The 8997-nt window shown below is 53.5% G+C and overlaps 3 non-coding genes across 3 annotated transcripts in view; all 3 read left to right on the top strand.

Moving 5' to 3' along the window:
* The first annotated feature begins 4885 nt into the window (after positions 1 to 4885).
* On the top strand, positions 4886 to 6794 carry LOC126446394 (small subunit ribosomal RNA). The gene has a single exon (XR_007583273.1). It is a non-coding gene; the product is annotated as a small subunit ribosomal RNA (ribosomal RNA).
* Positions 6795 to 7147: 353 nt separating this feature from the next.
* On the top strand, positions 7148 to 7302 carry LOC126446390 (5.8S ribosomal RNA). The gene has a single exon (XR_007583271.1). It is a non-coding gene; the product is annotated as a 5.8S ribosomal RNA (ribosomal RNA).
* Positions 7303 to 7490: 188 nt separating this feature from the next.
* LOC126446389 (large subunit ribosomal RNA) overlaps positions 7491 to 8997 on the top strand; it is a 4223-nt gene continuing 2716 nt past the window's right edge. Inside the window, exon 1 of the ribosomal RNA XR_007583270.1 lies at positions 7491 to 8997. This exon is cut by the window's right edge and continues 2716 nt beyond it. This is a non-coding gene — a ribosomal RNA (large subunit ribosomal RNA).

The raw sequence follows: 8997 nt of genomic DNA, 5'->3' as shown, positions 1-8997 counted from the left end.
ATTTCTCCGATGCTGAGCGATCAGCTAGGAAGCGCCCCATCCATGTCGGTACTCGTACGCGTCGCACTCGCAGTCGCAAAAAACGCTGGGCAAATATATTTCTCGGAAGAGTAATGACAGTCCGAGCCTCCTGCGTGGGAAGAGTCTTTCTAGGCCCTGACCCACGGGAAGCGTGTAGCTTCCCCCATCCCGGACATTTCACGTCGTCACACTACCGGTATTGACTAATAGACTGATTGCTGATAATCATTAGCCACACACTGGGGGAAACGGCCGACAGGGGCGGCAACATAGTGGAGCCGCAGTGTCACTAATGTACAGAGATAGAACAGTTTCGACTGGAACCAGAGTAACCGTATACACGGCACTGATTAGTAATAGATGCAGAGCCATCAGAATACAGATAATATATACAACCGTCCCTATACATGCTGAAAGACTCTGCACACAATGAGAACCACACGTCAGCCAGACACTATCACACACTACTCTCTGCCTCTAACAGGCACACACACAATATCTAACCACCAGCATGGAAGAACATCCGGTGCATCCTCTCCGCCACATTACACAATCCACACTATCATAACCAGACCGGGAGGTCCACCCAGAAAACAGAATATCCCACCCTTCCGACATCCGCCATTGCTCAGCTAAGCCACGAACACCCACACATGTCCTACACAGGGGTGCACCCAACATCACAATACTGCCTCCTGTCACAGTACACAAACAATGGCAGGAATGAAAGACACAGATCTGCCACAACCTTGGAATCGGAGCGCCGCCTGTCATGAGCCACAAGTGCATCCTGACGTGACAAATCGGATGATCCCGCAGGCATGCACTTACGATAATCACTATCAACGAACCTGCCGCCCCCTCCCCCCCAAAATACACCTTTCCCTACAACGTGTACCTTAACCTAAGCTATATTGTACCTTAACCTAAGCGATATTGTACCTTAACCTAAGGTATATCGTACCTTAACCTAACCTACATTGCGCCTTCACCTAACCTACGTTGTACCTTAACCTAACCTACGTTGTACCTTAACCTAACCTACGTTGTACCTTAACCTAACCTACGTTGTACCTTAACCTAACCTACGTTGTACCTTAACCTAACCTACGTTGTACCTTAACCTAACCTACGTTGTACCTTAACCTAACCTACGTTGTACCTTAACCTAACCTACGTTGTACCTTAACCTAACCTACGTTGTGCCTTAACCTAACCTACGTTGTGCCTTAACCTAACCTACGTTGTGCCTTAACCTAACCTACGTTGTGCCTTAACCTAACCTACGTTGTGCCTTAACCTAACCTACGTTGTGCCTTAACCTAACCTACGTTGTGCCTTAACCTAACCTACGTTGTGCCTTAACCTAACCTACGTTGTGCCTTAACCTAACCTATGTTGTGCCTTAACCTAACCTATGTTGTGCCTTAACCTAACCTATGTTGTGCCTTAACCTAACCTATGTTGTGCCTTAACCTAACCTATGTTGTGCCTTAACCTAACCTATGTTGTGCCTTAACCTAACCTATGTTGTGCCTTAACCTAACCTATGTTGTGCCTTAACCTAACCTATGTTGTGCCTTAACCTAACCTATGTTGTGCCTTAACCTAACCTATGTTGTGCCTTAACCTAACCTACGTTGTGCCTTAACCTAACCTACGTTGTGCCTTAACCTAACCTACGTTGTGCCTTAACCTAACCTACGTTGTGCCTTAACCTAACCTACGTTGTGCCTTAACCTAACCTACGTTGTGCCTTAACCTAACCTACGTTGTGCCTTAACCTAACCTACGTTGTGCCTTAACCTAACCTACGTTGTGCCTTAACCTAACCTACGTTGTGCCTTAACCTAACCTACGTTGTGCCTTAACCTAACCTACGTTGTGCCTTAACCTAACCTACGTTGTGCCTTAACCTAACCTACGTTGTGCCTTAACCTAACCTACGTTGTGCCTTAACCTAACCTACGTTGTGCCTTAACCTAACCTACGTTGTGCCTTAACCTAACCTACGTTGTGCCTTAACCTAACCTACGTTGTGCCTTAACCTAACCTACGTTGTGCCTTAACCTAACCTACGTTGTGCCTTAACCTAACCTACGTTGTGCCTTAACCTAACCTACGTTGTGCCTTAACCTAACCTATGTTGTGCCTTAACCTAACCTATGTTGTGCCTTAACCTAACCTATGTTGTGCCTTAACCTAACCTATGTTGTGCCTTAACCTAACCTATGTTGTGCCTTAACCTAACCTATGTTGTGCCTTAACCTAACCTATGTTGTGCCTTAACCTAACCTATGTTGTGCCTTAACCTAACCTACGTTGTGCCTTAACCTAACCTACGTTGTGCCTTAACCTAACCCATATTGTACCTTAACCTAACCCATATTGTACCTTAACCTAACCCATATTGTACCTTAACCTAACCCATATTGTACCTTAACCTAACCCATATTGTACCTTAACGTAACCTAATTTGTGCCTTAACGTAACCTAATTTGTGCCTTAACGTAACCTAATTTGTGCCTTAACGTAACCTAATTTGTGCCTTAACGTAACCTAATTTGTGCCTTAACGTAACCTAATTTGTGCCTTAACGTAACCTAATTTGTGCCTTAACGTAACCTAATTTGTGCCTTAACGTAACCTAATTTGTGCCTTAACGTAACCTAATTTGTGCCTTAACGTAACCTAATTTGTGCCTTAACGTAACCTAATTTGTGCCTTAACGTAACCTAATTTGTGCCTTAACGTAACCTAATTTGTGCCTTAACGTAACCTAATTTGTGCCTTAACGTAACCTAATTTGTGCCTTAACGTAACCTAATTTGTGCCTTAACGTAACCTAATTTGTGCCTTAACGTAACCTAATTTGTGCCTTAACGTAACCTAATTTGTGCCTTAACGTAACCCATGTTGTGCCTTAACGTAACCCATGTTGTGCCTTAACGTAACCCAATTTGTGCCTTAACGTAACCCATGTTGTGCCTTAACCTAACCTATATTGTGCCTCAACCTAACCTATATTGCGCCTTAACCTGACGCACGTTGTCGCTGAACCTGCTCTGTAATTGTTATGCAACTCGTTAAATTAGTGTAGTGTTGCCTAACCGCAACCCTCGCAATATAGTTCGCTATTCGCACTGCCCGGTCCCCTGTGTATCGCGTCATGTTAAACACCTTGCAGGTGTTGCTGACTTTCCACATGCTCCTGCTATACACTGTAATGTGGATAGCAGCAGGACGTACATGCCCCCCCCCCTTCCCCCCTGCCTTCGCAAGCTGGTCGTTGAGAAGTTTGCATGTTCAATGCCCTTCGCATGCCGACGTACTCAGCCTACGTTGTGGTACGGCCTGTCACCTGTCCGCCGATGTACGCAAAACCCACAAACTGTACTGCACATTGGTCCGTATGTACTGAATGATACATCGTGGCACATGTGTGACCGTACGACGACTGCGCCTAGCAACGGCAGACCATACAGTCCAAATATTGTGCACGCAGCTACGTGTCGTCTCCCTATAAGAGCTGGATTGCAGTGTGGTACGCCATTCAGACGTGTGGGAGGAACGGACGCCCTGGATGGCGATCAGCATGAGCAGTCTGTTGATGTAGTGGAGCGTGTATTCGGACGTAGTCGTCTCTTCTCACACACCGTGATAGCATGTTGCACCGCGTTCCACATCTGCGACATCCTGCAGAGGCCGGCTGACAGTCGTTCGCGCAATGGACACCGCATACGTACGGGGGCTACCTTCCACGTGTTCTCGAGGCGTGCACATGTTGTTGCGTCTATGTGGGCAGACGTAGTGTGTTGTGACACCTGACACAGGCATGCAATACTCGTTGCAAATGGCGATGGACGTCTACGTTTGCTGGTGACGTTACGCAAATGAACAACAGGTAACCCGTTGTGGTGCGGTTGTTCTCGCTAGAGGTGAATCAGTGTTGGCGACGATCGGTCGAGCTATTAACCGGTTGTTTCAGGGATACCCACCATGCCCACGAACGTGAAAGGGGACCCACCATGCCCACGAACGCGAAAGGGGATCTGGGTGTGAGGCGATACGCGGCGGTGGCTGGGTGGGACCGTCCCCGGCCGGTGAGGGGGGGCCGCCCGGCGTGCTGGCAGCGCGGTGCGTGGGCGCACGCGCTACAGCCGGCTGGTGGGGGCGGCCAGTGGCAGGCGCGCCGGCCGACGGACGCGGCAGGCGGCGCAGCTGCGCGCCGGCGCCCCCTGCTCGCGGCGCCTTGCGGCCAAAGTAGGTCCTCGCGGGCCCGGTGCGAAGCGCGGTGGCCATCTGCAGTGTGCTGGTCCGATTGAGGACTGTGTGCGCTGAGGATGCGCCGCCGCCCGGCGCTCGGCGCCGCGACGCCGTCTGCTGCTCGGTCGCCCCAGCGGTTCTCGCAGGTGGTTTGTATCGCAGCTGTGCGGACGTGTTGGCGCGTGCGCTGTGCTGGGAGAGTTCGCTTCGGCACCCAAGTGGGGCTTTTGTCCTTCTGTGGCGCTGGCGTTGGAGCTGCCGGTCACCGTAGGTGGCGCGTGTTGTCTCCCGCCGGCAATGCCACGACAGCACGCTCCCGGGCCTCTGTCGGCAGCGGCAAGCTCAGTTGGGAGCACGGGTGGTCGCACCTAAAGCGTCTACTCGCCTAACTCCGGGCGATTGCGCCTCTCTCGAACCCGACCAAGTACTTAGGACGGCGCTGCGCGCCGCCGGGACCTGAGAGGGTTTCGAGGTGTGTTGTGCAGGGGAGCTCAGCCTCCTCCTGTTTGCAGAATAATTGAGCGGACGCTTGCGTGTTCGCGCGGGCCCCCGGGACACACTCCCGGGCGGCCGGCTGCTCAGCTCTAGTTGACGCAGCTCCCTGGTTGATCCTGCCAGTAGTCATATGCTTGTCTCAAAGATTAAGCCATGCATGTCTCAGTACAAGCCGCATTAAGGTGAAACCGCGAATGGCTCATTAAATCAGTTATGGTTCCTTAGATCGTACCCACGTTACTTGGATAACTGTGGTAATTCTAGAGCTAATACATGCAAACAGAGTCCCGACCAGAGATGGAAGGGACGCTTTTATTAGATCAAAACCAATCGGTCGGCTCGTCCGGTCCGTTTGCCTTGGTGACTCTGAATAACTTTGGGCTGATCGCACGGTCCTCGTACCGGCGACGCATCTTTCAAATGTCTGCCTTATCAACTGTCGATGGTAGGTTCTGCGCCTACCATGGTTGTAACGGGTAACGGGGAATCAGGGTTCGATTCCGGAGAGGGAGCCTGAGAAACGGCTACCACATCCAAGGAAGGCAGCAGGCGCGCAAATTACCCACTCCCGGCACGGGGAGGTAGTGACGAAAAATAACGATACGGGACTCATCCGAGGCCCCGTAATCGGAATGAGTACACTTTAAATCCTTTAACGAGTATCTATTGGAGGGCAAGTCTGGTGCCAGCAGCCGCGGTAATTCCAGCTCCAATAGCGTATATTAAAGTTGTTGCGGTTAAAAAGCTCGTAGTTGGATTTGTGTCCCACGCTGTTGGTTCACCGCCCGTCGGTGTTTAACTGGCATGTATCGTGGGACGTCCTGCCGGTGGGGCGAGCCGAAGGCGTGCGACCGCCTCGTGCGTGCTCGTGCGTCCCGAGGCGGACCCCGTTGAAATCCTACCAGGGTGCTCTTTATTGAGTGTCTCGGTGGGCCGGCACGTTTACTTTGAACAAATTAGAGTGCTTAAAGCAGGCAAGCCCGCCTGAATACTGTGTGCATGGAATAATGGAATAGGACCTCGGTTCTATTTTGTTGGTTTTCGGAACCCGAGGTAATGATTAATAGGGACAGGCGGGGGCATTCGTATTGCGACGTTAGAGGTGAAATTCTTGGATCGTCGCAAGACGAACAGAAGCGAAAGCATTTGCCAAGTATGTTTTCATTAATCAAGAACGAAAGTTAGAGGTTCGAAGGCGATCAGATACCGCCCTAGTTCTAACCATAAACGATGCCAGCCAGCGATCCGCCGCAGTTCCTCCGATGACTCGGCGGGCAGCCTCCGGGAAACCAAAGCTTTTGGGTTCCGGGGGAAGTATGGTTGCAAAGCTGAAACTTAAAGGAATTGACGGAAGGGCACCACCAGGAGTGGAGCCTGCGGCTTAATTTGACTCAACACGGGAAACCTCACCAGGCCCGGACACCGGAAGGATTGACAGATTGATAGCTCTTTCTTGATTCGGTGGGTGGTGGTGCATGGCCGTTCTTAGTTGGTGGAGCGATTTGTCTGGTTAATTCCGATAACGAACGAGACTCTAGCCTGCTAACTAGTCGCGTGACATCCTTCGTGCTGTCAGCGATTACTTTTCTTCTTAGAGGGACAGGCGGCTTCTAGCCGCACGAGATTGAGCAATAACAGGTCTGTGATGCCCTTAGATGTTCTGGGCCGCACGCGCGCTACACTGAAGGAATCAGCGTGTCTTCCTAGGCCGAAAGGTCGGGGTAACCCGCTGAACCTCCTTCGTGCTAGGGATTGGGGCTTGCAATTGTTCCCCATGAACGAGGAATTCCCAGTAAGCGCGAGTCATAAGCTCGCGTTGATTACGTCCCTGCCCTTTGTACACACCGCCCGTCGCTACTACCGATTGAATGATTTAGTGAGGTCTTCGGACTGGTACGCGGCATTGACTCTGTCGTTGCCGATGCTACCGGAAAGATGACCAAACTTGATCATTTAGAGGAAGTAAAAGTCGTAACAAGGTTTCCGTAGGTGAACCTGCGGAAGGATCATTACCGACTAGACTGCATGTCTTTCGATGTGCGTGTCGTGTCGCGCAACACGCAGCTACCTGTACGGCTCGCAGTAGCCGTGCGCCGCGTGCGGAACCACGCGTTCGTCTCAAAACTAACGGCAATGTTGTGTGGTACGAGCGCTGAAGCGCTGGAGCGGCTGGCCTGCGGCACCTGGCGCCTGGCGCCGGTTTTGAATGACTTTCGCCCGACTGCCTGTCCGCTCCGGTGTGGAGCCGTACGACGCCCATCGGCCGTGAGGCCGTTGGACACTGAACGCTGGAACAGGGCCGCCACACGCCTCAGTCCCGCCTATGCAACTGTCTCGAAAGAGATGGTGGAAACTATGAAAAGATCACCCAGGACGGTGGATCACTCGGCTCGTGGGTCGATGAAGAACGCAGCAAATTGCGCGTCGACATGTGAACTGCAGGACACATGAACATCGACGTTTCGAACGCACATTGCGGTCCATGGATTCCGTTCCCGGGCCACGTCTGGCTGAGGGTCGGCTACGTATACTGAAGCGCGCGGCGTTTGCCCCGCTTCGCAGACCTGGGAGTGTCGTGGCCGCCTGTGGGGCCGGCCGCGTCTCCTTAAACGTGCGATGCGCGCCCGTCGCCTGGCGGTTCGCATACCGGTACTTACTCGGTAGCGTGCACAGCCGGCTGGCGGTGTGGCGTGCGACACCTCGTACAACGACCTCAGAGCAGGCGAGACTACCCGCTGAATTTAAGCATATTACTAAGCGGAGGAAAAGAAACTAACAAGGATTCCCCCAGTAGCGGCGAGCGAACAGGGAAGAGTCCAGCACCGAACCCCGCAGGCTGCCGCCTGTCGTGGCATGTGGTGTTTGGGAGGGTCCACTACCCCGACGCCTCGCGCCGAGCCCAAGTCCAACTTGAATGAGGCCACGGCCCGTAGAGGGTGCCAGGCCCGTAGCGGCCGGTGCGAGCGTCGGCGGGACCTCTCCTTCGAGTCGGGTTGCTTGAGAGTGCAGCTCCAAGTGGGTGGTAAACTCCATCTGAGACTAAATATGACCACGAGACCGATAGCGAACAAGTACCGTGAGGGAAAGTTGAAAAGAACTTTGAAGAGAGAGTTCAAAAGTACGTGAAACCGTTCTGGGGTAAACGTGAGAAGTCCGAAAGGTCGAACGGGTGAGATTCACGCCCATCCGGCCACTGGCCTCCGCCCTCGGCAGATGGGGCCGGCCGCCCGCGCGGAGCAATTCGCGGCGGGGTCGTGTCCGGTTGCCTTTCCACTCGCCGCGGGGCGGGGCCGTTCCGGTGTGCGGTGGGCCGCACTTCTCCCCTAGTAGGACGTCGCGACCCGCTGGGTGCCGGCCTACGGCCCGGGTGCGCAGCCTGTCCTTCCGCGGGCCTCGGTTCGCGTCTGTTGGGCAGAGCCCCGGTGTCCTGGCTGGCTGCCCGGCGGTATATCTGGAGGAGTCGATTCGCCCCTTTGGGCGCTCGGGCTCCCGGCAAGCGCGCGCGGTTCTTCCCGGATGACGGACCTACCTGGCCCGGCCCCGGACCCGCGCCGCTGTTGGCTCGGGATGCTCTCGGGCGGAATAATCGCTCCCGTCAGCGGCGCTTCAGCTTTGGACAATTTCACGACCCGTCTTGAAACACGGACCAAGGAGTCTAACATGTGCGCGAGTCATTGGGCTGTACGAAACCTAAAGGCGTAATGAAAGTGAAGGTCTCGCCTTGCGCGGGCCGAGGGAGGATGGGGCTTCCCCGCCCTTCACGGGGCGGCGGCCTCCGCACTCCCGGGGCGTCTCGTCCTCATTGCGAGGTGAGGCGCACCTAGAGCGTACACGTTGGGACCCGAAAGATGGTGAACTATGCCTGGCCAGGACGAAGTCAGGGGAAACCCTGATGGAGGTCCGTAGCGATTCTGACGTGCAAATCGATCGTCGGAGCTGGGTATAGGGGCGAAAGACTAATCGAACCATCTAGTAGCTGGTTCCCTCCGAAGTTTCCCTCAGGATAGCTGGTGCTCGTACGAGTCTCATCCGGTAAAGCGAATGATTAGAGGCCTTGGGGCCGAAACGACCTCAACCTATTCTCAAACTTTAAATGGGTGAGATCTCCGGCTTGCTTGATATGCTGAAGCCGCGAGCAAACGACTCGGATCGGAGTGCCAAGTGGGCCACTTTTGGTAAGCAGAACTGGCGCTGTGGGATGAACCAAACGCCGAG

This window comes from Schistocerca serialis, unplaced genomic scaffold, assembly GCF_023864345.2.
Source record: "Schistocerca serialis cubense isolate TAMUIC-IGC-003099 unplaced genomic scaffold, iqSchSeri2.2 HiC_scaffold_386, whole genome shotgun sequence".
In the NCBI taxonomy this organism is placed as follows: domain Eukaryota; kingdom Metazoa; phylum Arthropoda; class Insecta; order Orthoptera; family Acrididae; genus Schistocerca; species Schistocerca serialis.
Note: the sequence above shows the minus strand (reverse complement) of the source record. Positions and strands in the feature narration are given on the sequence as shown.